The sequence below is a fragment of the Borostomias antarcticus genome (assembly GCF_949987555.1).
Source record: "Borostomias antarcticus genome assembly, chromosome: 8".
NCBI classification, from domain to species: domain Eukaryota; kingdom Metazoa; phylum Chordata; class Actinopteri; order Stomiiformes; family Stomiidae; genus Borostomias; species Borostomias antarcticus.
In genome coordinates, this window is record NC_140241.1 from 31243548 (window position 1) to 31271181 (window position 27634).

The window sequence follows — 27634 nt, forward strand, 5'->3', positions numbered from 1 at the left end:
AGTTATAAATTGTGGGCTTGGTCTATTTTGATGGACGTGTGTCATCATGCCTACAACAACTAAGAAAGTTGACGTTAACTAATCCCCAAGTTGTGGATCCTGTCTTCCACCGCCCTGCCCGCATCATGAGTGAGCTGAGTCGCTGAAGGGTGGAGTTTGAACAACCGTGTAGGGAGGGAGCTGGAAAATCACTATCTGCATTTACCAGCATTTCAGAATAGCATTTCTGCTGGGGAAAAGGGATTTAATATCGAGAGTGAACATTTGAAACCCGGCAAACCATCGTGGAAAGAGGAATTAAGAGGTAAGGTGAGCAAGAATGGGTTTTATTTGTTCAGAACTTTGGCCCGCTACGTGTGAAGTTTGTCGGATGTAAAACTTTAAACCAGTCCTAGATTAGTCTGAGGACCAAAATCTGACAGCTGTTTGAGTCTAGATCAATACAAAGGTAAACCCCAATCAAACGAAGAATATTCCGTTATTTAGGTTGGCTTATTCACTTTCCCGGAGGTTCATACGAACTGTAACACGGAAGAGGAATGTAGAAGCTAGTGCAACATTGTGCCTGAAGGCGAGCCTGTATCAGGCTTTGAAATGAAGCACTGCAACGAATTTGTATTCTAGAAACGCGTGCCAAGCATTTGGTAGAAAACTGGAGCCACACGCCCGTATTTAGACAGAGCTGTGAAGAGTAGGCTTCGTGTGCTACTTTGTTTCATTCTCACCAGACTGCTCAACTTCTGTCATCTCCACTGCTGTCTGGACGGCTAGACTTTCTTCCATTCCCCTACGAGCTGGACTGAACTAAGTGGGTGTCTCATTCCCATAACACTGAGGCCTAGTTTGTACTGTAGCCTAGCCTAGCACAAAGAGGCAATAGTAGGCCTATCACACTTCAGCCTTCCAACAGGCTGAGACCTACAGTATGATAATGGAAGTCACTTATTGTATAACCAAGATATTTTGCTCTCATAGTTTTTTTTTCTTTAGAGAATCAGGCTACCTGAAAACCTTCTTGTTTCAACTCAATCATTTCCCTATAGAAATGCATAGCAACCCTCAACATTGTACTGTGTGTGTGTGTGTGTGTGTGTGTGTGTGCGTGTGTGTGTGCGTGTGTGTGTGCGTGTGTGTGTGCGTGTGTGTGTGTGTCTTTCAGTTGTCAAACAAGCAAGAGAAATATGCAGCCTCTGGGTGTGTATTATGACACCAGTAGGTCTGGTGTCACCATTTCCGTATGACAGGACAAAATATGTTGCTTGGGGACAGTGACAGCTCTAAAACGAATAATGGTCATTTGATGGCGATTGATACATGTTTATCCAAGATTTAGAAACATGCCAAATGACACAATGGCATTCAGTTCATTAGGCTTGGAAGACAATTGATTAGGCTTGGAAGTTTTCAGCTACTGCTGCAGGGGATCTTTCATGTTCGTACATGAACACGTTCACTGGGGAAGAACTGAATAGAAGCACAACCACACACACTAGTCTGAACAGCAAACAGGACCCTAACCCTAACCCTAACCCTAACCCTAACCCTAACCCTGACCCCAGCAAACAGGACCCTAACCCTAACCCTAACCCCAGCAAACAGGACCCTAACCCTAACCCTAACCCCAGCAAACAGGACCCTAACCCTAACCCCAGCAAACAGGACCCTAACCCTAACCTGTCCCTGAGCGGCCCAGTCACTCATCTGACCAGTAACAGTGGGAGGAGGGGGCGTCAGAAAAAACATAGATGATGTTGCAATTATGATCATTTGATGAACACTGGTGCATAAAGAGAGGATAGCCTTTGCCAGTGTTCAGGGTCTGGTAGTTTGATGGTGTGAGAGGCGGCATGATTGAGCCTCAAACTCTCTACTAACTCACTGTCTAAGGCTTCTCTGAGGTGGTTGAAGGAACATTCAGTTCAGTCATGTATCTGTGCTTGAATGAAATGCCATATTGGCTGCTCTTTGATAAGTAAGCGGCTGGTTAGGGAACATAGGCTGAAACCTTTGTTGTTGTAGGTGTGTTCACAGCACAACCTTGCCACACCTGTGTTGTTGATTGTGTAACGTACACAAGAAAATGTTTGAGGGGTTTTGAATAGGATGCACTAGTTTTTATAGCCAATAGATGATACTGTATAAGTCAATAAAACACATGTTTTGCTCTAAATATGTAACCTATAAATGAATCTGTTGGTTTTAAATGGAGAAGTAGAGTTGGTGCAGTTGGAGCTTTTAAAGCTGAAAGACTGAAAGGACCCACATACTACAGCAGCTCCATCCATCCTCCTCCTCTATGGTACAGCAGCTCCATCCATCCTCCCCCTCTATGGTACAGCAGCTCCATCCTCCTCCTCCTCTATGGTACAGCAGCTCCATCCTCCTCCTCTATGGTACAGCAGATCCATCCTCCTCCTCTATGGTACAGCAGATCCATCCTCCTCCTCTATGGTACAGCAGCTCCATCCTCCTCCTCCTCTATGGTACAGCAGCTCCATCCTCCTCCTCTATGGTACAGCAGCCCCATCCTCCTCCTCTATGGTACAGCAGATCCATCCTCCTCCTCTATGGTACAGCAGCTCCCTCCTCCCCCTCTATGGTACAGCAGCTCCATCCTCCTCCTCTATGGTACAGCAGCTCCATCCTCCTCCTCCTCTATGGTACAGCAGCTCCATCCTCCTCCTCTATGGTACAGCAGCTCCATCCTCCTCCTCTATGGTACAGCAGCTCCCTCCTCCTCCACTATGGTACAGCAGCTCCCTCCTCCTCCTCTATGGTACAGCAGCTCCCTCCTCCCCCTCTATGGTACAGCAGCTCCATCCTCCTCCTCCTCTATGGTACAGCAGCTCCATCCTCCTCCCCCTCTATGGTACAGCAGATCCATCCTCCTCCTCTATGGTACAGCAGATCCATCCTCCTCCTCTATGGTACAGCAGCCCCATCCTCCTCCTCTATGGTACAGCAGCTCCATCCTCCTCCTCTATAGTACAGCAGCTCCATCCTCCTCCTCCTCTATTGTAGCCGTTCAAGGCTGTTCTGTGTGATTGTGGGTGAAGGCTTAGGTAGTGAGAGGTGTTTCAGCTACACTATACAGTATACCGGCAGTGGTTTCTCACTGACAAGCAAAAGGTTGTCGGTATCAGAGTACTGTTGGACTTGTATTGTCCATCCTTCACAGCTCTGCCTGATGTCCATGATCGTTGCTTGTGGGCACGACTTAGTCCAGTTAATGGAGGGTATTATCTTCAGTCACTAAAGTCGAGTCATCCGTTGTTGTGATGCTTCTGACCTTGCTCCTCCCAGAGAGCCACGGAGCCACGGAGCCACCGACTCATAAGGTCTCTCCCAGAGAGCTGGGAATTATGTAACATGACAGATGCAGGTTTCTGAAGTATGGTCCTGGACATGGCTGCTGTCATTGGTAACCTTCATTTATTCATAAGAGATATTTTGGAAAGAAACACATTTATCTTACAGTGCAGGTATCTTATTTACATTACGATCTGCTGGTGTGAAAAATAAGAGTAATAAAATGCATTTATAATATATTTATATGTTAAAAGTCTATTTTTGTTCATGCATGCCTTTCAAGCCAGAAGATAAAACTGCGCACAAGGCTTAAAGCATGTTGGCCTGCACTGAACTTTCACTTCCATATTTAGCAATAAAGCCACACTGTATCCTTTCCAAACCCTCATAGGCCTGGTCATTGCGTGCCACTCAGTGGTCCTGTTGCCACTCCATTAAAGTGTGAATGGCAAATTGTGATGCTGTTGCTGCTACTGCTGATGGTGAATGCAGCCAGCCAGGCTCCAGACAGACAAAGGCAGGCTGGGAGCAGCATGTGCCACAGACTCTCCTGGGTAACAAGCTTGCCATTGAGGGCCAACTGTGTGGCATTGTGGTGGGCTGTGGGGGGGTGAAGGACTCCTTTGTCCTCAGGGAGAATCCTGCTGACTCCTTGGCAGAGAGGTGCACTGTGGGAGCTGAGGCCTCAGGTCCAGCTTGACCCTCATGATTCCCCCTTTACCCACATCCTGGTGTGTTGGTAGCTTGTGATTACGCGCGCACACACGCACGCACTGTGACAGCCCGTGTCTCGTCACCACCCTCAGCTCCGTTACAGCCCGTCTTTGAAATTGAGAGTTTAACATGTTTTTGAATGATTTTTCACGGTGCCCATCCACATCCATTGTATGACCTAAACGGTGGTAGAGCAATTATCAGACTTTCTCAAAAGTGCTAGCTTTGTCAACGTTTTGATCTGAACCATTGTATATGATCATAAGTAACCTTAAAACAGGGTTAAACATGCATTTTCCCTTTACTACTCCTTTAAGCAGCATGTCTCATACTGTAGTTAGACGTTGGTTCTTTTGAAGTTGTCATGCGCTGCTGCTCCTCAGCTGAAGGGGGTTTCACTCAGCTCTCAGAAAACAAATAAAGGTTCAGAGATGCTGAGAAAGGAAGGTTTTGACCGGTGTTGGTTGGGCTGTTCTGCCACAAGTCTCAACTGAAGCAATGTTGTGACCATATATATTTTGTAGAGTACACGAAACCGTCCTCAGAAGAATTTGCAGACCTTTGTAAAAATGTAAAAAAAAAAAAAAAAAATACAACTCTGATAGCCATATCTCAAGATTAGAAGGAACCATTACGAGCTAGTCTTGGCTGTCACTTTGACAGGTCCAGATTGTGAACAACTTTGGGAAAAGTGTGGACTGGGACTGGGACAAGGCAAACGCACTGATCTCACACAGAAGAGCTGTTAGAAGCCACTGTGAAGCCCACCAGAACAGGAAATGTGCATCTTAATGCTGGCTGCTTAGAGCGAGGGAAGCAAACATGCCCTTTTTAAAGAACTCCAATTCATTGTTAAAATGTTTAGCCTAGCTCAAATCTTAAAACATTGCTTATTTTCCAGACAGTTGACATTTGGAATTGAAGGCCGAGCCATGAAAGTCTGGCAACATCAATGCAGTACAGCATTGCATTGTGGGCAAAGGTTGCGAAACTGCTAGTTTGATGATCATGATATAACTTCAGATCTTTTAGGAACATGTTAAGATACAGGAACATGTGAAATGTCAACTCATTTCAGTATTTGCATAATCATAACTGCATCTACAAAATGCTCCAGCTATGCAAAGCAGGTGAGCACTAACCTCTCAATCGTTTCCTAAACCACGATGGCTCATGACCTTCCTAGAAAGCACAACCTTATCAAGGGAATGTTTAGCGTTATCTAAACCAGACATTGTATTTACTTCCTAAATGGAGGACTGTTGATATTTTAAATACTATGCAGAGACAAAACATCCAATGCAGCCATATGGTTCAGTATCTAACTTGAGTATTGATTTGGAGAAACAGTGCAGCCTGGTGAGATGGTGTCATATGTGAGGTCAGATCCACGGTGACACCTGGGACACACATCCCCCTGGACGCCCACCTGGGACACGCATCCCCCTGGACGCCCACCTGGGACACACATCCCCCTGGACGCCCACCTGGGACACACATCCCCCTGGACGCCCACCTGGGACACACATCCCCCTGGACGCCCACCTGGGACACACATCCCCCTGGACGCCCACCTGGGACACACATCCCCCTGGACGCCCACCTGGGACACGCATCCCCCTGGACGCCCACCTGGGACACACATCCCCCTGGACGCCCACACCTGGGACACGCATCCCCCTGGACGCCCACCTGGGACACGCATCCCCCTGGACGCCCACCTGGGACACACATCCCCCTGGACGCCCACCTGGGACACACATCCCCCTGGACGCCCACCTGGGACACACATCCCCCTGGACGCCCACCTGGGACACACATCCCCCTGGACGCCCACCTGGGACACACATCCCCCTGGACGGCCACTCACAGCTTCCCTACAGGAAGCCCAGGGTGGGAGGTGGGCAGCGTCAACAGGAAGAACATGGAAAACATTTAAAAAGTCAAATTTGAAAAGGAGTGGAGAGGGGCGGCTCCAGTGTTTTTATCTTTGATAACCTTTTGATAATCTAACTGCATTTAGAGGGCTCACGTCTCATGATGTCCTATCATTGTGTGGTGGGAGTCATAGCGCATGATGTGTAATTCATTTAGGGGAACTAGAACAGTTGAAAGTGGATCAAGAATTTGAAACTCGTGTCTTTTAAGTGGCAGCTATAGGCTACCGACAAGACTATAGGAGTCATAGCTGTACAGTCCTGGTACAGAAAAAGATATGAGGTTGCATACCACCATGCTGACTCCAACTCTTCTTCTGCCATTTTTATTCTCTTTCTCTCAGAATCATCTCAGTGAGGGGAAGAAAGCTCAGACCACACACATAATATACTCCACTACTCACCACAGTCCTGGAGAATATTTCAAATGCTCCTGCCTTGATTTTACAAGGCACTGTTGTCCATGGCGCTGTAACACTTGGATGGCTGCCATTTGGATTGATGTCTGTACAGTATGTGTCCTGCACCACTTTCACTCCTGTTTAGGAGATCTAGGTGTGTGTGTGTGTGTGTGTGTGTGTGTGTGTGTGTGTGTGTGTGTGTGTGTGTGTGTGTGTGTGTGTGTGTGTGTGTGTGTGTGTGTGTGTGTTCTCTGTGTCAGTGTTTTGAGGCAGCCATATTTGGTCAAGGCAACTTGGGACTGTTATTCTTCCAGCTAAAGAATCATTTGTTTTGGAGCTCTGATAGATTTCCAACGCTCCTAATGGAACTGCTATGTACAGTAGAAGCCACTGAGTTCAGTCGGTGTAAAAACATTTTTGGGATTATAAATTACCCTCCCAGGATTTGATGTCACAACCTTTACTGCACACCATTTATAGACTATTACATCACATATCTACACATTTTTGGAGAGTTTATTTGCGTGTTAAACCATTAATTCATTGTGCTAAACTGCCATACAAGAGGCTGCAAATTGCATGCATTTTTGTTGTGTAAACAGCACAAAATAAACATCCGTTTTCCCATACAGTAGGTTGTGATGACCTGGTGTAATTCGGAGGCCTGTAGAAGAAATGTAAAATCCAGCGCGAGCCAAGTATATCCATGTAATGGCGGCGGACGGGGCACTGAGAATGCAGCTTCTAAAAAATCTATTTTCTGCCGCGAAACAGTTGTTTTCATCAATCTGTCTTTATGAATCGCTAGTTTTGCTTACATTGAGCGAGGGCTTGTTGTGGTTTTTCACATGCCTCTGTAATATGATCTTTAGAAACATGCTTGGAGTTGCTCCAGCACGCTGTGCGCATGCTTGCTGGAGCAAGTGGGGAAGCTACTTCGTTTCTAAAGACGTTTCTAAAGATCATATTATTCTCCTTTAATGGTAGTTTATACAGAGTCTCTCAGCCAAGGTGTTCACATGACGTTCCCCAATGGTATCCGTCTGGCAGCGGGGACATGCGGTACACACACAAGAAGATATTTGACATAGCTCACAAACTGTGTCATTGTTTACAGTAGGAGTCCTGCCTCTGCTCTCTGAGTTCAGTCAAGTGGCAGTGCGTTTACTGGCTAGTTCCTCAGCCTGTTTGAGATACTGAGTTTGAGTGGAGAGTGAATGAGAAGGAATCCGTCCATATACAACTATTGAGTTGTTCAAGTGGCCTCCATTCCCCTGTAGCTCTGACCTGTCTTTTCCTTACAAGGTAACGCTTTGGGTAGCATGAGTATTTAACAAGAATGAAAGCTACGACATTAAAATCACTTTGTGTTCTTCTTTACAGTACCACCAACATTCTCACTGAGGCATTTGTTGTTTCACTAAAACCTTTCAGGACAGAAAATGTAACCAACTGGCATGTTATGCAAGCACGTTTTCCGTATCAGCTCTCTGAAAATGATATATTTGTAGACTAGAATATTGAATTACATGATATGTACATAATTGATATTTAATTCACAAACTAGCGTTTACTTTCAGTCAAAAACGCATCATCTGTTTCCTAGATAAAAATAGCTGTACTCTCCCCATTCAACAACATGAAACATCACCCCAGTAAAATGAAAGAATCTGTCTTCTTCAATGTATGTTTTCTGCAATGGGTGGAAAGTGTTAGCTTCACTTCCAAACGAGTCGGTCACTGTGAGCACAAAGGAGGACATGCGCATCAGCTTCCTGTTTCACTGTGGGAATGGAAGTGCAAGAATGCCCAACTCCCGTCGGTGCTCATATCATCGTCCCATATGGTGCACGCAAGATCACTGGTTCCATAAGCGGCTCTGTATCGTTTTCTCATTTCTTGGATTGCTTGAATACCAGACAGCTGACTACTTCCCCTTATCATCCACATCATCGACGGCATACCCACTCAACGTTTGTTTCAAATGAGAGCGCAGTCAAAATGAAGGTTTTGTAACTTTAGCATTGGTGTTGGCGATCTGAAAATGGCAGTTACACAAGAGTTACTCAAAGAAGGTAAAGACCAGGGTCAACTTCCCTCATGCTGTGGCAGGCAGACTAGGCAGTAACAGGACACAGCCAAGCCCAACACCTATGTGTTTACAAGCTTCCTCCTGCCTACACACACATCTGGGGAGAAGTCCCTGCAGCATGGTGCTAAGTTAGGGAGTTGAGCCTCCCTTCCCCACCACCTCGCCATCACAACCCAGCAACCTCACCTTCACTTCCTGACTTGTGTTGACGGTCATTTCTGGAGATGTTTTCTAGACAGATTATGAGTTCGGTTTACAATGTCAATATTTCAACATTACCTTTAGATTGTATTGGCATGCAGTGTCACAGCCATGTTCAAACATACTGCTATAGTGTTCGGGATGCTATGGATTCCACTGGAATCAGCGCTTTCTACTTCCTATCTTGGGAAGTGAGTGTCTTGTCTAACCCTGATGAACGAGACTTGCCTCTGAATTTGAGCTCCGCTGCAGGTGGCATGAGCAGGTCAGTGTGGCAGCAATTAGTTTGACACCACCAAGTTATTTTTTACGGCTTTAAAACGGCAAAGGATGCTGTTGTTTCGTAGATTAATTGGATTAACAGCTGAGCGGCTACTTCCATTCACTCACATGGAGGACTTCCCTCTCTCAGTTGGTCTCTGGAGCTTTTCTCAGCATGCCGGGAGGAGATGACCCCCGTGAGCCAATTACCAATCACCCTGTACCTGTTACCCTGTAGAGCCCACCCAACACCCTGTACCTGTTACCCTGTAGAGCCCACCCAACACCCTGTACCTGTTACCCTGTAGAGCCCACCCAACACCCTGTACCTGTTACCCTGTAGAGCCCACCCAACACCCTGTACCTGTTACCCTGTAGAGCCCATCCAACACCCTGTACCTGTTACCCTGTAGAGCCCATCCAACTAGAGGTCTTCACGGGTCGGGTAAATCTGAGAGGACCCGAACCAGACCCGAGACCCGTACGGGTCCGGGTCCACATTTCCACGCTTTTATTATGGTCAATTGGGTTCGGGTGGATCCGATTCTATTACCTCGGGTCTCGGGTCTGTGTCATTATGCGTAATACCCGAGAGAAACGCATGACGCAAATTCAGTGAGACCGCGGGCGCGACGCGAGCGGAGACACGGCAGCCACCACCAGTAGCCTACCTTGTGAAAACTAAGCTGAAAGATAATGAATATAAAGAGGTCAAATCTAGCGGCAGCTTTGTGTAGCCTTATTTATTTACGGCCGTTTCATTTCCATGCTGTCACATCACAGCCTGACAAAACATAGATTGATCCTGTCAAGATTGAGAGGATAAATCGCAATTCCATCCAACTGTGATGCAACAGCATGCAAGCCAACAGCTGTGACAGCCTAAGCGATTAATGCTACTGCTACTTGCTACTACTGCCTGTCGGATCCGTAAAATACCCGATCCGACTCGGGTCTCGGGTCTCTGTCCTACTCCTGCTCTCGGACAAAATCGGGTCCGGTATACATATTTTTAAAAATGATCAGATTTAGTCGGATCTCGGAACGAATGTCTCGGGTCCATCTCGGTTTCGGGTCCACATTTTAGACCCGAGAAGACCTCTACATCCAACACCCTGTACCTGTTACCCTGTAGAGCCCACCCAACACCCTGTACCTGTTACCCTGTAGAGCCCACCCAACACCCTGTACCTGTTACCCTGTAGAGCCCACCCAACACCCTGTACCTGTTACCCTGTAGAGCCCACCCAACACCCTGTACCTGTTACCCTGTAGAGCCCACCCAACACCCTGTACCTGTTACCCTGTAGAGCCCACCCAACACCCTGTACCTGTTACCCTGTAGAGCCCACCCAACACCCTGTACCTGTTACCCTGTAGAGCCCACCCAACACCCTGTACCTGTTACCCTGTAGAGCCCACCCAACACCCTGTACCTGTTACCCTGTAGAGCCCACCCAACACCCTGTACCTGTTACCCTGTAGAGCCCACCCAACACCCTGTACCTGTTACCCTGTAGAGCCCACCCAACACCCTGTACCTGTTACCCTGTAGAGCCCACCCAACACCCTGTACCTGTTACCCTGTAGAGCCCACCCAACACCCTGTACCTGTTACCCTGTAGAGCCCACCCAACACCCTGTACCTGTTACCCTGTAGACTCAGTTGTCAACAGCAGGGACTGAGGAAGTGCTCTTTGAGGATGGTGGACTAAACGTATCTGAGGCCATAAGTTGTCCACAGTTTGACTTTAAACAGCTTTGGAGGACCATTCAGAATCAACAATGACATTGCTCGTATTTAACTGGATAGCATGCTTATCCAAACCAGCTGTTACAGTATGTGGACAAGGGGTGAAGAATGCAATGAGGTTGAAATGTGTGATACTGTAACTCCCTCCAACCCTCCCCTGCAGAAAGACTCACGAACAGTAGCTACCCCCACCCTGCCCCCACCCTGCCCCCACCCTACCGCCACCCTGCCCCCACCCTGCCCCCACCCTACCGCCACCCTGCCCCCACCCTACCCCCACCCTACCGCCACCCTGCCCCCACCCTACCCCCACCCTACCCCCACCCTACCCCCACCCTGCCCCCACCCTGCCCCCACCCTACCGCCACCCTGCCCCCACCCTACCCCCACCCTACCGCCACCCTGCCCCCACCCTACCCCCACCCTACCCCCACCCTACCGCCACCCTGCCCCCACCCTACCGCCACCCTGCCCCCACCCTACCCCCACCCTACCGCCACCCTGCCCCCACCCTACCCCCACCCTACCCCCACCCTACCCCCACCCTGCCCCCACCCTGCCCCCACCCTACCCCCACCCTGCACCCACCCTGCCCCCACCCTGCCCCCACCCTGCCCCCACCCTACCCCCACCCTACCCCCACCCTACCGCCACCCTGCCCCCACCCTACCGCCACCCTGCCCCCACCCTACCCCCACCCTACCGCCACCCTGCCCCCACCCTACCCCCACCCTACCCCCACCCTACCCCCACCCTGCCCCCACCCTGCCCCCACCCTACCCCCACCCTGCACCCACCCTGCCCCCACCCTGCCCCCACCCTACCGCCACCCTGCCCCCACCCTACCCCCACCCTGCCCCCACCCTGCCCCCACCCTGCCCCCACCCTACCGCCACTCTACCGCCAAGCCTTGTTTTTCTCCAAAGCATCCCTGATGGTTAAACACGGATTACTGTTCTTTCACACTAAATATACTCTCTTCTGGCGAACATGCTATCAATTTGTTTGGAGGCGTTAAACTCATAAAACTCTGCAGCACTTGCAAACATGCGCAGCAAGGCGAATGCTTGGCAGTCTGTCCTGCAGGTCTGTGTGTCTAGCTAACCTATAGTTTATGATTCGTCCTCAGAGGCGAGCGTGGGCTGACATTTTTTGGCTCTCCCTCCCTCCTTGCTCCCTCCTATCAGATGAATGTGATAAGGCAGCGTAGATTACCCTGCTGTATTCCCCCTCCACATGCCATCTCGAGTCCTAAAATGTTTCCCTCCTCGCATTCCCTCCGTCCCCTGGGAACAAATGAAATGAGTGTGTTCCTTTCCCGCTGCCAGTGACAGGGGGCCAAAAGAGCCCTCACTCCCTCTGTTCTTCTTCCCCTCCCTCCCTCCCTCTCTCTATCCCTCTCCCTCTCTCCCTCCCTCTCTATATCTCTCCCTCCCTCCCTCCCTCCCTCCCTCTCTCCCTCCCTCTCTATATCCCTCTCCCTCCCCAGCCTCTGGACTCCGCAGAGAATCGTTGCGGAATTCCAAAGGAATGCGGGATGGAATCCACCCACGGAGGCTGGCGGGTCAGGGTAGCTGTGCTGTCTCTAGGGTCAGGGTAGCTGTGCTGTCTCTAGGGTCAGGGTAGCTGTGCTGTCTCTAGGGTCAGGGTAGCTGTCTCTAGGGTCAGGGTAGCTGTGCTGTCTCTAGGGTCAGGGTAGCTGTGCTGTCTCTAGGGTCAGGGTAGCTGTGCTGTCTCTAGGGTCAGGGTAGCTGTGCTGTCTCTAGGGTCAGGGTAGCTGTCTCTAGGGTCAGGGTAGCGGTGCTGTCTCTAGGGTCAGGGTAGCTGTGCTGTCTCTAGGGTCAGGGTAGCTGTGCTGTCTCTAGGGTCAGGGTAGCGGTGCTGTCTCTAGGGTCAGGGTAGCTGTGCTGTCTCTAGGGTCAGGGTAGCTGTGCTGTCTCTAGGGTCAGGGTAGCTGTGCTGTCTCTAGGGTCAGGGTAGCGGTGCTGTCTCTAGGGTCAGGGTAGCTGTGCTGTCTCTAGGGTCAGGGTAGCGGTGCTGTCTCTAGGGTCAGGGTAGCTGTGCTGTCTCTAGGGTCAGGGTAGCGGTGCTGTCTCTAGGGTCAGGGTAACTGTGCTGTCTCTAGGGTCAGGGTAACTGTGCTGTCTCTAGGGTCAGGGTAGCTGTGCTGTCTCTAGGGTCAGGGTAGCTGTCTCTAGGGTCAGGGTAGCTGTGCTGTCTCTAGGGTCAGGGTAGCTGTGCTGTCTCTAGGGTCAGGGTAGCGGTGCTGTCTCTAGGGTCAGGGTAGCTGTCTCTAGGGTCAGGGTAGCTGTCTCTAGGGTCAGGGTAGCTGTGCTGTCTCTAGGGTCAGGGTAGCGGTGCTGTCTCTAGGGTCAGGGTAGCTGTGCTGTCTCTAGGGTCAGGGTAGCTGTCTCTAGGGTCAGGGTAGCTGTCTCTAGGGTCAGGGTAGCGGTGCTGTCTCTAGGGTCAGGGTAGCTGTGCTGTCTCTAGGGTCAGGGTAGCGGTGCTGTCTCTAGGGTCAGGGTAGCGGTGCTGTCTCTAGGGTCAGGGTAGCTGTCTCTAGGGTCAGGGTAGCTGTGCTGTCTCTAGGGTCAGGGTAGCTGTGCTGTCTCTAGGGTCAGGGTAGCGGTGCTGTCTCTAGGGTCAGGGTAGCGGTGCTGTCTCTAGGGTCAGGGTAGCGGTGCTGTCTCTAGGGTCAGGGTAGCGGTGCTGTCTCTAGGGTCAGGGTAGCGGTGCTGTCTCTAGGGTCAGGGTAGCTGTGCTGTCTCTAGGGTCAGGGTAGCGGTGCTGTCTCTAGGGTCAGGGTAGCGGTGCTGTCTCTAGGGTCAGGGTAGCGGTGCTGTCTCTAGGGTCAGGGTAGCGGTGCTGTCTCTAGGGTCAGGGTAGCGGTGCTGTCTCTAGGGTCAGGGTAGCTGTGCTGTCTCTAGGGTCAGGGTAGCGGTGCTGTCTCTAGGGTCAGGGTAGCGGTGCTGTCTCTAGGGTCAGGGTAGCTGTGCTGTCTCTAGGGTCAGGGTAGCGGTGCTGTCTCTAGGGTCAGGGTAGCGGTGCTGTCTCTAGGGTCAGGGTATCTGTGCTGTCTCTAGGGTCAGGGTAGCGGTGCTGTCTCTAGGGTCAGGGTATCTGTGCTGTCTCTAGGGTCAGGGTAGCGGTGCTGTCTCTAGGGTCAGGGTAGCTGTGCTGTCTCTAGGGTCAGGGTAGCTGTCTCTAGGGTCAGGGTATCTGTGCTGTCTCTAGGGTCAGGGTAGCTGTGCTGTCTCTAGGGTCAGGGTAGCGGTGCTGTCTCTAGGGTCAGGGGAGCTGTGCGGAAGGGAGAAAAGCAATGCCCCCCCACGGCCATGCTAGCCGCTGTGATAGCAACCTGCTGGTGCGATTTTGCATCAGGTCCGGTGATCTAGTTTGTGTTTCCATTGTTTCCTTCACTGCTGCATGTCATTTTTCACCAGACATCTGTCAATTAAAACCTTTCTCAATAGTAGTTCAGTTGTATGCCGTTTCATACATCGACATGATGGTTTTAAATGAGAACTCAGACAACAGGGATAAATGAGGACTTTGACATTTGACAACACCAAGCAGCTTTCAATTCCTTTCGGTTACCATGGCCAGCCACTTGTTTTTTCTTCACCGAGAGACCAGTTGGCTTCTCTTTGTCACTTCAGCGCTCTGTAGCTACTCCATTAGTTGTAGAAAGTGTCAGGGCGTGTAATGTTCATGTGTACAGAGAGATTAAAGGCATGGGATTTAGCCCCCTACAGATTACACTGAAGCAGATGTTTTGTGGCTGCTGCTTACATTCCTCCCATTGGATAAACCATCAAAGCTGCTCTGATCCTGCCAGGAGAAAACGGAACACCACAGTGGTAAAGTTCTCGTTGGTGTGGCAGAATTCACACTTTCACAGCATTTCCCCCTGTGTGTGTGTGTGTGTGTGTGTGTGTTGTGTGTGTGTGTTGTGTGTGTGTGTTGTGTGTGTGTGTGTGTGTGTGTGTGTGTGTGTGTGTGTGTGTGTGTGTGTGTGTGTGTGTGTGTGTGTGTGTGTGTAGAAACTTACACCGTAAGTCTATTTATAACTCTGATGTAACCAGGTTGACCTGTAGAGGCACTTGAGGTGTCATAAACTCCAATATTAGGCCCACATTGCAGTTTGTTTCTGTACGTTCATACTCGCCCTACAGTCTATGCATGTACATTAGACTAGAGCAGGGCTGCTCAAGCTTTTGTAACTGAAGGCCCACCTTTGACTGTAGGTTGAGTCCGAGTTTTTTTTTTTTTCTGATTTCCCAATTCACTCTGCCCCTTTTGTTGACCTCAGATTCTCTATCAGAACACTCAATGAATACCACGGTAAGATTGTCTTGTCTTTTAGTCCTGATTTCTGCCTCACTTAGCTAGTCATAATATCACCAATATAACCTTCCAACACACGCACACGCACACACACACACACACACACACACACACACACACACACGTTCATTCTTCTCTCCCATATTTTTGATGGATGCAGTTGTTACAACACGAGAGGAGGCATATCAGAACAGACCAGAGACGCCAGTCTTGTGTGTTTTGTAAATATGTGGCGATTCAGTCACTGATTTGAACTATCTGCCCTGAAATAGAGACATATGGCTGATTATACCGATCTGAGATACGTACTCCTCTGCCCTCTGGCATGTACAGATAAGTCATATTAATACTCATATTGTTGTTTGGAACCGTTAACTTGGAGTCACAGTGAATAGATAGGGCTGAGGGCAGTTAGATTGAGGTTTGACTTGACAGAAAACGGACACAGACTGCTGTTTGAGATACTGAGGCGTTTATGGTCAGAGACGTCATTCGCCAAAACGGCTGTCAATCATCCTGAAGGCCCAGGGAGAGATGTGACTCAACACACTAACACGGGGAGGGAAGACGAAGGGTGCACACTAACACGGGGAGTGAGGACGAAGGGTGCACACTAACACGGGGAGGGAAGACGAAGGGTGCACACTAACACGGGGAGTGAGGACGAAGGGTGCACACTAACACGGGGAGGGAAGACGAAGGGTGCACACTAACACGGGGAGTGAGGACGAAGGGTGCACACTAACACGGGGAGGGAAGACGAAGGGTGCACACTAACACGGGGAGGGAAGACGAAGGGTGCACACTAACACGGGGAGGGAAGACGAAGGGTGCACACTAACACGGGGAGTGAGGACGAAGGGTGCACACTAACACGGGGAGGGAAGACGAAGGGTGCACACTAACACGGGGAGTGAAGACCAAGGGTGCAGGTCTTTTTCTGGATCTGTCAAATTGCTCGTCTCCTCACCATAAGTGGACTGTGCACTTGTGACTAACTCCAGCGCCAAGCTGAAGGAAGAAATGATTTGAGCTGTTAAAACCCTCGATCGAGCCAGGGCATTCAATATTTGTCAGACACCGCCACAAAATATTAAAGCGGTTCTACGTTGCTTCAGCCCAGTCGCTCAACTTGACACTTTGAACCTCACTTGTTTGTTTGTTATTTTGACACCACCATTCTTTATTTTTATTTTTATTTTTTTTGTCATCCCTTCAGAGGCTTCTGATGGGTGAGATGAGCTGTGAATACAGACATGCTCTGGCAGCTGACATAGATGTAAAAATCGAACAATTAAAGGCATCTAAGCTTTCATCCTCATGCGGCCCAGCGGAGTGGCGCTGTGCATTAGTGCTTTAGGAATGGATCTGGGCTGGAATCCTGCTGGACTTCATCCCTCATGCTGCCTCATGACTTTGAAGAGTGGTTGGGTTGTTGTGGCTGTTGAGGTACTTGCAGTTTTTAGGGAATCGTGTTGTGCTTGTTGTTTTGCCTACTTGAAAGACTTTCGTCTTTTTTTCCCCATCTGCAACAGACTGGCTACTGAAGAGCACCATGTGTGATGAACTCCCTTGAAAAATAATCTGATCCTGTCACCTTTAAAAAGACAGGAAGAAAACAATTGGAGTACAATAGCCTATACAATGAATGAGTGTATAGCTGAAAAGATATAATGAACAACATACTGTATCTGATTTTCTCATCACAACAACACACAAGCTGATTTTATTCAAATAATTGTTCCAGTACTAAATATAAATTTTTGTTACAGCTGTGCTTCTGGGACATGCAGTTGAATTCTTAGGGAGCATGTAGATGTCTGTCACCAAGGTTGTCCTCATTCTTTCTCTCCCGTTTGACAGGGTGGGGGTGGAGGTGTGGGATTTAGGGTTTTGTTTGGCCTTGACTAAGTTAGGAATGAATGCTGTGTTTTGGGAGGAACTCATATGGACACACACACACACACACACACACACACCACTATAATGACACTGGCCTTCCCACTCCCACAGCCTGACATAACCTCACAGCTCAAGCCCCATAGGGAGTGTGTATGTTTGTGTGTGTGTGTGTGTGTGTGTGTGTGTGTGTGTGTGTGTGTGTGTGTGTGTGTGTGTGTAATTGTGTCCATTATGGGTGTGGTCGGTGTTGTCAGGACACAAAAACATAATCTTGGCCTCATCCTCATCACTGCCCATAGAGTAAGATATTATAGGTCTTAAGAATTTTACCAATGACTCATAGTAATTTTCCATGGCTGAATCATGTAATCATGAAACAGGATGTTCCCATTGCAACCTCCAGAAGATTGTATGTTTTGAGTGGCTTAACATACTTTGATATATTGATCCAAAGAACCTCTCTCCATCTCACAAACTCTTAATGAATAAACTACAACTGACAGTCCTATCTCAAACCTGTCATGTTAACTCTGAAACACTAAATCAAGGAACTAGGGACTAATGTGTCCTCCCCAGTGTCCTAATGACAGTAGGCTGTAACAGCTGTTGAGTGTCTGCCTCAGAGAACGGGCCCTGGGCTGTGCAGTGATCTGGACTAACAGGCTCCAGGGTGACCTGACACAACTGAAGCAAACCTGGATGGAAATACAATATGAAACCCTTTCAGTTACTTAATGGTCGCTTGAGTGTGTGTGGAGTGTCAGGTGGTAGCAGTTTGCATTTGTGGAAATAGCTCATTGAACAGACAGAACAAACCTTTGTTGGCAAGGTTTACATCAATAACCTTCTATAGCTCGCTCTGTTGGTTGATTGGTCGGTCAGTCCACAAAAATGTACACACAATGCTGCTGTTGTCCACAAACTTATTGTAGCACCACAGCTCTTACTTATCCACTAATTAGACAAGACAGAAAAAGATTCAGCCAGATTGAAAATGCTTGTAGCCTACTTTATAACTCGTACGTGGTCTCAGCGTTTGCAAATTTGCATGTGTTCATATACACTTGAATTAATATATTGTTTATATTGTTTAAGATGAAAAAATTGACGATAATTGATGTTTCCTTCGAAAATATTTTTCACACCCAAAAGTCAGAGGGTTGAAGCCCTAAGATTAAGGATGAACTTGTAGCCTTGTAGCTAATTGGATTAACAAATTCACTTGACTTGGCTAAGGAATGCTACTCATTCCTTCCAATTCTTCGCAGACAAAATCATCTCCATCAAAAAATCCGTCCCCTCTGCATGATCCCGCAGACCCTACTTCTGCCTCTCTCCTCTCCATCGCTCTCGACCTCCCCACCCCTCCCCCCATCCCTCTGTGTTCACCCCAGCTGCCTCCTCCCTCATCACTAAACTCATCAGCTCATCCAAACCCACGACCTGCTCCCTAGACCCCCTCCTCACTCCTCTGCTGAAGACCTGCCTCCCTGTTCTATGCCCCTACCTCACCAACCTCTTCAACTTTCCCTCTGCCTTCAGAACGGCTGCTGTCACCAATCCTCAAAAAACCTGGTCTCGATCCAACCTGCCTTAATCACTACTGGCCAATCTCTAACCTCCCTTTCCTCTCAGAAACCCTGGGACACCTCGTCGCCATGCAACTCCAAACCCACTTGTACTCCAATAACCTGTTTGAACCCCCCCAGTCTGGTTTTCGCCCACCTCACAGCATAGAAACTGCACTACTGAAAGTACTCAATGACCTCACTGCTGCTGACAGTGGAGCCCTAAACATCCTCATTCTCTTACACCTGAGATATTGTGAGCCACTACATCCTGCTCACCAGATTAGAAGGCCTTGGTGTCGAGGGGCACTGTTCTCAGCTGGCTCCGGTCCTATCAACAGATCACACATCATATCCCTATGCAGCCACTCATCTGCCACATCCACAGTAACACAAGGAGTTCCCCAAGGCTCAGTTCTCGGCCCGCTTCTATTCATCATCTACATCCTCCCTCTCAGTCAGAATCTCCGCCACTTCAAATTAGATTTTCACTGCTATGCCAATGACACCCAGATATACAGTAGGCTACCTCACCCAGATATACAGTAGGCCTATCTCACCCAGATATATAGTAGGCCTACCTCACCCAGATATACAGTAGGCCTACCTCACCCAGATATACAGTAGGCCTATCTCACCCAGATATACAGTAGGCCTACCTCACCTAGATATACAGTAGGCCTATCTCACCCAGATATATAGTAGGCCTACCTCACCCAGATATACAGTAGGCCTACCTCACCCAGATATACAGTAGTCCTATCTCACCCAGATATACAGTAGGCTACCTCACCCAGATATACAGTAGGCCTATCTCACCCAGATATATAGTAGGCCTACCTCACCCAGATATACAGTAGGCCTATCTCACCCAGATATACAGTAGGCCTACCTCACCCAGATATACAGTAGGCCTACCTACCTAGATATACAGTAGGCCTACCTCACCCAGATATACAGTAGGCCTAATGTTACCTCAGCACCAAATTCCTCCACAACCCACCCCTCTCTAGGTGCGTTTCCATTCCCACTACAAATGCGCAAAACCCGAATATCGCAATAAAAAAACGGTAATAGAAACACCTACATTACGAAAAGTGTTGATAAAAAGTTTTTACGCTCTCATGAGGTGGTTTTTCAGACGTGTCGATATAAAAGTATCTTTTTAAATTCAAGAAAAAAACATCACCACAATATTAGACAGCAAACAACAGCGCAATGCGGATATGTACAAGGAACTGGAGCAGGAAATGAGGGAGAAGGGGTACGAAAACCAACCCTCCAGAGCAAGTGGAAGACCCTAAAGCAACGATACTTAGAGAAACGCGCGCTCTTTATGAGCGGAGCAGGGGGGAAAGCTAAAATAAAGTTCAAATATTACAACGGTTTGTTTACTTCCTGGTTGCGCTTTGCATGAATTGTGTGGCGTCGCGAGACGAGACTACGAGAATTACGGCACTTGCGCAAAACACCTTTCAATGGAAACACCTGCAAGTCGCAATTGTACTTTGTCGAAACTTTAGAAATATCGCTTTTATTTTGCGAAATAGTGTAATGAAAACGCACCTTCTCACACTGAATCCTGCCTCACTGCAATAAAAATTCGGATGCAACAAAATTTCCTCAAACTCAACATTGACAAAACCCATCGGCTCCAAGCCCATTCTCGGCAAGATCAGTGACTTCACACTCACCATTGACGGCACCACCATCTCCCCCTCCTCCCAGGCACGCAACGTTGGCATGATCCTCAACCCCACCCTGTCCCTCAATCCCCATATCTGCCAAAGTGTCCAATCCTCCTTCTCACACCTTCGCAATATTGCCTTCATCTCCGCCCGTCTCGACTACTGCAACTCACTACAGCATGAGTGCTAGCTCCATCAATAGACTCCAACTGGTCCAAAATGCATCGGCCAAACTCCTAACCCACACCAAAACCTAGCCCCACATCACCCCAGTCCTAGGAGACCTCCATCCCGTCTCCTGTCTGATCAACTACATTATCCTGGTCCTCACCTACAAAGCCCTTCATCAACAGACCACCTTTCCGCCTACCAACCCTCCAGGTCCTTCAGATCTACCTCAGCCTCCCTCCTCCAAATGTCTCAGCTGGGGGGACTGGGCCTTCTCCAGGGCAGCTCCCAAGCTCTGGAATACCTCCCCCAGGTCACCAGAGAATCAGTACAACCTTGAAATACTATGCTATGTATCGTTGTGTTCCCTTTTTACCTCCTTCCATTTTTGTGACTTGTGAGAAGAGTCTTTGCTGTTATAGAAGGTACGAGGGTTGTATCCTTTATGAAGAACAATGCGTCGGTGTGATTTGTGGGCAGTCCTTTCTAAAGTGTATTCTTACTAACAGTAAGAAGCACGACAGTCATCTAGATATCACCGTCTTTTGCTTGCTATGCCGTCATCTTGGCCTTGTTTGTAACAAGTAGGTTCCAGTCCGAGAGCTAAGACATCAGCTAGTTTTGAGAGAGGAAATATTTCCCAATAAGGATGTCTAATCCTCCGTTTCATTTTGAATGCCGTCACTCACGTGAGAAAACACTGACTCGACTTTGTCGAGTCGTCTCATGTTCAGTATTTCAATGTGATGCAAATACTGTAGCAGCTATTAAGTCATGCTGTTTTAAAGAACAACAAAGTTTTGAATGAAGAAATGAAGAGGATCTATCATCAGGGTGTCACCATACCCCAGACATTAGATCTACTGTACAGTATGTATGCATGGTGTTCTGGACTGCTGTCTATCGTTGTGTGTGCGTGTGTATCTGTTTGTGTATGCTATATGACCCCTGCCATGAGGTCTGTGTGTGTGTGTCAACATGTGTGTGTGTGTGTGTGTGTGTGTGTGTGTGTGTGTGTGTGTAACTGAGAGGGATCTCTATCTGCTGACCTAAATATGAACCCTCCAGGCAGAGATGCTGGTGCTTCCCATTCAGAGTCTTCCGGCAGGTGATTGAGAGCTGCTGCTGTATATAGCTCCTCTAAGTCCTCGATCTGCTGGCCTGGAACAGACAGGAAACCAAGAGTTCATCCTGCCACCTATCTACACAACATCCAGCTCCTGTCCCCCAAAGTGATTTAGCAGCGGTGTGACCTTGGTAACAGCCATCATAGACGTCACTATTTCTACACTTGATATCTCCCAGAGACAGCTGATATGTAAGAATGTCAACCAGCTTATGATGGCTTGATTGACAAGATTATGTTTTGGAGAAACCATTGGATGACAGATGTCGTAATGGTATTTTAATGTTGAAACAGAGAGGTTGAGTAGCCTAATTCAGAGGTGGTACTTCTAACATGTGGACAAGTTGTCTTACATAAGAGTCTATGGTGTGTGCCAAAACAAAGCTGATCATTTGAGTTAAGTTTGTTTACTAATCAGAGGTAACCTTTGAGACAGACAGACGAACAGTGTGGAGCTTGTCGATATGAGAGGAGTATTTCCTCACCCCACTAGTTGCCCTGTGTGTTGATTGTATCACTCCTTCTTACCTAATTAGCAATTTTCACGCTGCAGCACTCCAGCTGGCTCCGCTCCTCATCTCGCTGGCTCCGCTCCTCATCTCGCTGGCGCCTGGCAGCGTTCGGTTACCGTGGTGAGTGTTGTGTGAGAGCAGATCATCATGTCGCACAGCTTTATTTTGATAGGTGAGGAGACATTAGCCCTTCAAAATAAAAATGTTACTATGACGCAACCTTGTTTTGGATGGTGCACTGTTGCCCAAAAGGTCTTTTTCATTGTTTGGCAAGTTGTTTAAATAAATGGTCTTGTAATTTTATAAAATCTTTGTTGGCAAACTTGGGTCCATGGTTTCCCACTTGTGATGTAGCCTAGTTAGTTTCATGCTACATTATATGTGTATCTTGTTTTAGAATTTCTCAAGGCAAATTGTTTTTTTTCTGTTCAGCTGCACTTTCCTGTAAACCAAGTACAGTAGGACCCCACTCATCCGAACCTCCCGGTCTACCGGACAGGCTTTTTTTTTTTTTTGAGCCTGCTATCTGGTTACTGGTGGGATTTTCATTACAGTACTGTAGGCCTACTTGCATTTAAATCTGTCATAATAAACATGTACTGTATCTTACTGTGAATAAAAACAGAACTGTATGTAGACCTACATGTTGCCTGTAGGCTGTAGCCTACTGTCACGTTTAATTTCTTTGTTACTTTAATGTCGAGCGCAAAACGCAAACGAGTCTGCTGCGCGAGAGCTGCATTCCTTGGCAGCCAGAAAGCGCGTCAGCAACCTGAAGCAGAGGAGCATTGAGTCATTTTTCGTTCCCAGTTAATGGACTTCAGGAACACAGACGTGTTGTAAGCATGTAGATTAGCCCACTAGGCCTCCTGTATTTGTTAAATAATAGCCTACAGCCTTTAGCCTACATCGGGGGTTTTAGAGACTTTCCTTTAGGCTGCAATAGCCTAAGACACGACAACTTGTCTGTCATTTCATTTATTTATTGATTGATTATCATTTGCTCTAATTGTTCTAATGTTGGGTTGTTTTTAGGCTATACCATTTTGTTCTGCGAATACAGTAGCCTATCGATGCAGCGTAGGCCTCATTTGAGAATAAAGTAGGCTACTGTATTTGATCAAAGCACGCACTCAAGTGGAAATTCGTTTATTTTATTCTAGGCTACTGTAGGCCTATTATAGGCTAGGCTGTATGAGTTTAGTTGGCTATTTGATTGCAATTTTGATGCATTTTCACAAGTAATTAAGGGTATTTATCGGTCTATTATGAGTCTATATGAAACAAGTATACCACTTATTGAATTTGGTGCATTTTAACATATGTTTCAGTCATCCGGACATTTCAGAGATACGAACGACCTTCGGTCCCGTTGGGTTCGGACAAGTGGGGTCCTACTGTACTCTCATGATTCCTATTAGCTGTTTCAACTTCAATTAAGCTTTGCTGAAGTGCAGCAAACTCATTTCAGCACAGCCAACAAAGAATGCAATTATGTTCATATCCACTTAAAGTAAAGTTGTTATATTATGATAAAGCTAGTCTAATGCACCAGTAGTCCACTGCAGTTTTCTTATAGGAATGGTACATTCCCTTACTACAGAATTCTGTAGTATATACTGTAGTCTTAACTTTTCTCGAGAACCGGGACACTGTATGAAGTTAAAATTCGGCAGGTGTATTGCTCAAAGAAGTGCCAGTAAAACTGCAAGCAGCAATACAGGAGCAATCATCATGTTCTGAACGGGCACTGCACTAGTAGTATTAACTGGGTCATGTTATGGTAAAGTATCTTAGATCACAACAAGGATACAAGACTCAATCAATGATTGATATCATATCAAGCCTCATGCATCAATCTCTTTGTTCATATTTTTGGCTCAAATACACTCAAATACACTCTGCAAGTACTAGATCTTCTGAGTTGTCATATTGGCTCTCTCCTGCCAGGCTGATGGACCCTGACTCATATTGGCTCTCTCCTGCCAGGCTGATGGACCCTGACTCATATTGGCTCTCTCCTGCCAGGCTGATGGACCCTGACTCATATTGGCTCTCTCTTGCCAGGCTGATGGACCCTGACTCATATTGGTCTCTCCTGCCAGGCTGATGTACCCTGACTATTGTTTGTGAGCGTGCTCTTCCTTGTTGCTCTGCAGCAGAAGAGCAGCAGTAATTGCAGCTTTGGTCGGGGACTTCCTGTTCTCAGACAGGGTGGGGTGGGCTCCTCCCACAGCAAGCTCAATGAGCTCAGCCATTGGCTGACGCCAGCTATCTTCTCCATACATCAGCCGGTCTTGGACCCAGAGCAGGAAATCAAAACTGGGAAGACTCGCCAGGCTTCCATTGTGCTGGAAAGATGAATGAATGATTGAATTTGGTGTCGACTCTACTGAGTCAGGGATGGACTATATTGTGCTGTTAAGTGACACGTATTAGGCGTACGCTAATATTTTCTACATAAACTATGTAGTAACTAAATAACAACTAACAAGATCTCTGAGTCTCTAAGCCCAAGTCCTGTCTTTTCAAATATTCCTCATCTTCACTATGCACCTTTTCCTGATAAATTTACAGCAGGCATCCTCAAAATAAACAGGACAAAAAGTTTGAAATCCCCCCATCATTAGAATGAACTTCCTCCTCTCTTCCTCCTCCTGTGCCAAAGCACAGCTCTTACAACACATTTGTTTGCTTTGGTGTAGTAGTCTCACATCTTTCTCAGAAGCTAAACAAACCCTCCCTTCCTTCACTACGAACTCTAATTGCACAGGATTCCGAGAGCCAGGCTGGGGAACAGTCGTGTGCTCTGTGATCCTGCAGATGGCTAAAATTCCCTTTTATGGCATTGGAGGTCTTTTGAAACAGGAAATGACATCACGACACGCTGAAGGAGCGAGTGGGAGCTCGCTACAACTCTGGCATTCCAGACCGAGTGAGTTGCAGCTTGCCTGGGAATGAAGATCCTGACACTTGAATCATCTAGACCCCTCAAACAGAAATAGCCCTGTACGTCTGGAGAACGTAACTCCATTGAGATGTTATTTCATCTATGATGGGTTGAATGATGGCACCAAAACAAAATGAATGGCTAGCTACAGTTAGCTGTATCAGGAGGCTGTATTGAGTGACAACAAAAACAGATTTGTTGTCAGAGTGAAAGCATAAAACCAGAGGCCCCGGCAAGGAGATCAAACTTGGTGTCGTGCGCGGAAGATCGAAAGAGAGTGAGAGAGGGCTGTGGAGGTGGAGAGAGGGCAGATCGAAAGAGAGTGAGAGAGGGAGGGAGGGCTGGGGAGGTGGAGAGAGGGCAGAGAGAGGGAGGGAGGGCTGTGGAGGTGGAGAGAGGGAGGGAGGGAGGGAGGGAGGGAGGGAGAGAGGGAGGGAGGGAGGGAGGGAGAGAACATAAGAGTCAGCGGGCGTACCATGCATGTGTGTCATTCCCTGGGAGGGGCTCTGTCTGGACTGGGACTGCTGACGTACACACACACACACACACACACACACACACACACACACACACACACACACACACACACACACATACACACTCTATGCCATTCCCTCCAGGAAGTAGGAGTGCTAGAGCATAGTCCAGAGAGCTCACTGTTCAACCACCTCCATTCTAAAGCCCTCAGACAACCAGAGATCATAATGGGAGCTCCTGCAGCCTCTATATGGGACTTGACAGCTTTATTTGTAGAGCAATTTGTTTATTTGTAACCGCACTGACTCATTGAGATGAAAGATTAATACCCTTGAAATGACCACTACAGAAATAGGTTAATCATTTCTCCATGTTAGTTGATGTCTTGTTTCTCCATCTCAATCAAATCAAACTGCCTGTGTGTGTCCACAGCCCCATGCGGTAATGCATGCTTCTCCCAACCTACAGTATCAAACAAAATGTGTAACAGGTGCCAATAGACAAACCATATAGAACAGAAATACCTGTACATAGATTACAGTACCACTCCACAGAGTAAGAACAACGTTTGTTTTTAGCCAGTTAGGTAACTCTTATCAGCTGGGCTCCATTTGACCTGGTTCTTCATACAGTACAGCAGGCCTGCTTCCAAGATTCAGAAGTAGACCCTCCACTCTCGGTGTGTTCGTATCCCCCTCCTGTTCTCAATGAGTTATTGCTGATGAGTCTTAATGCTCCTGTTTCAACACCACAATCTATTAAGAGGACTGTTTGCAAGGTAGAGTTTTAAAGCAGCCAAAGCTCAAATCTGACCTGGAGGCACTAAATTTAGAGTATTTAGCATTTTAAGAAGCTGTTTTGTAGACAGCAACTGTAATAGTTAAGTAGCAACAACTACAGTACTACTTGGTAAGTAGGAAACTTACCAAACCCCAAATAAATATTTAGCAAAAGCAATTATTTTATATATATATTAAATACTCCCTAGTTGACTTGCATAGAGCAGCACAATTTGAAGACTAAGGTTATTTCATAGTTAATTCAAACTGAAACACACGTATTGTATTGCGTTGCTCAGATATATTTGCATTGATTGAATAATCAAACGGTGAAGAGACAGGCTTGGTGGGTGTTGGTCCAGCGGTTCACTAATGCCACTGTGCCTCCTTGCCTCTTGCTCGTTTCCCTCAGCTGAGGCGAGGAAACCCCGAGTGCCACATCTCCCACTGAGACCACTTTCTATCAGGTGTGTTTCTATCAGGTGTGTCCAGCATGTCACCACTCTGCTGCTCTCTTTCCCCATGCAAACACTTTATCTCAGCAGTGGGCCCATTGATATAAATAGTACTTTCCTGCACTAATACGTTGCTTATTTTCCCCCATTGAAGATGTGAGATACTGTATTTATCAATCAATATTGACCAATAGACCCACTTGAGGCGAGGCTGATGAGTGTATGACCATGCCTGCTTGGACTGAACCAGGGACTTCTGTCCACATACAAGGCTCCCATTAAGAAATGGATAACCTATTGCTCTTGTCAAGTGAAAACTTGTTTTTCCCCCAGAGTGCACTAGTGTGTCATTTGAGCTGAATGTCTGAAGGCATAATTGGCACTGTCAAGGGCCCGTTCAACACGTTAGAGGCAAACAGCTGTGCAGAATACCTACCCAGAAGACATCACTCACAAAGGCATCCTGACTAGTATTCTCCTTTCTGCTGACATGCTAACAGTAAATTTTCTTCTCCCTTTGCACATCATAATGACTTCCAACTAGCAGGAGCCCTTGTGTGTAGCTCATATGGCAAGGCTCAGAATTCACCAACAATTGATCACTCGCCATAGTCAATTAATGTTACATCAGGAGAAGAGTCTCTATTTGGGTTTGAACTCCTGGCCTTCTGTTCACAGTGTTCCCACTGACCTTTGCCAGGCTACTTAGTTTTTTGATAATGGATCTGCCCCCATGGATAGGAACAAGACTGTCAGAGGGAGACTCCCCAAGACACAGCGGTTACTCATGTCGTGAGTAAACCCTCCCGTTCCCAAAACCAGACTCAGGAAGCTGCCAGAACCGGGCCTTTTATCTGAGACGGCTTCATGTTTGTTAACCTTTGCTTGGTCTGGCTATTAGACAGGTAAACAAAGTGAACAGTGTTTTTTTATAGTCAGTCTCAGACAGAACCAAAGATGGTGAGATGATTCCCTCAACGTCAGTAGCTCACTG

The 27634-nt window shown here is 47.6% G+C and overlaps 1 protein-coding gene across 1 annotated transcript in view; it reads left to right on the forward strand.

Moving 5' to 3' along the window:
* The first annotated feature begins 172 nt into the window (after positions 1 to 172).
* Positions 173 to 27634, forward strand: part of tln1 (talin 1) — an 87851-nt gene continuing 60389 nt past the window's right edge. The window contains exon 1 of the mRNA XM_084442601.1: positions 173 to 304. The gene's annotated coding sequence lies outside the window, so the exon portion shown is untranslated. The remainder of the gene's footprint in view (positions 305 to 27634) is intronic.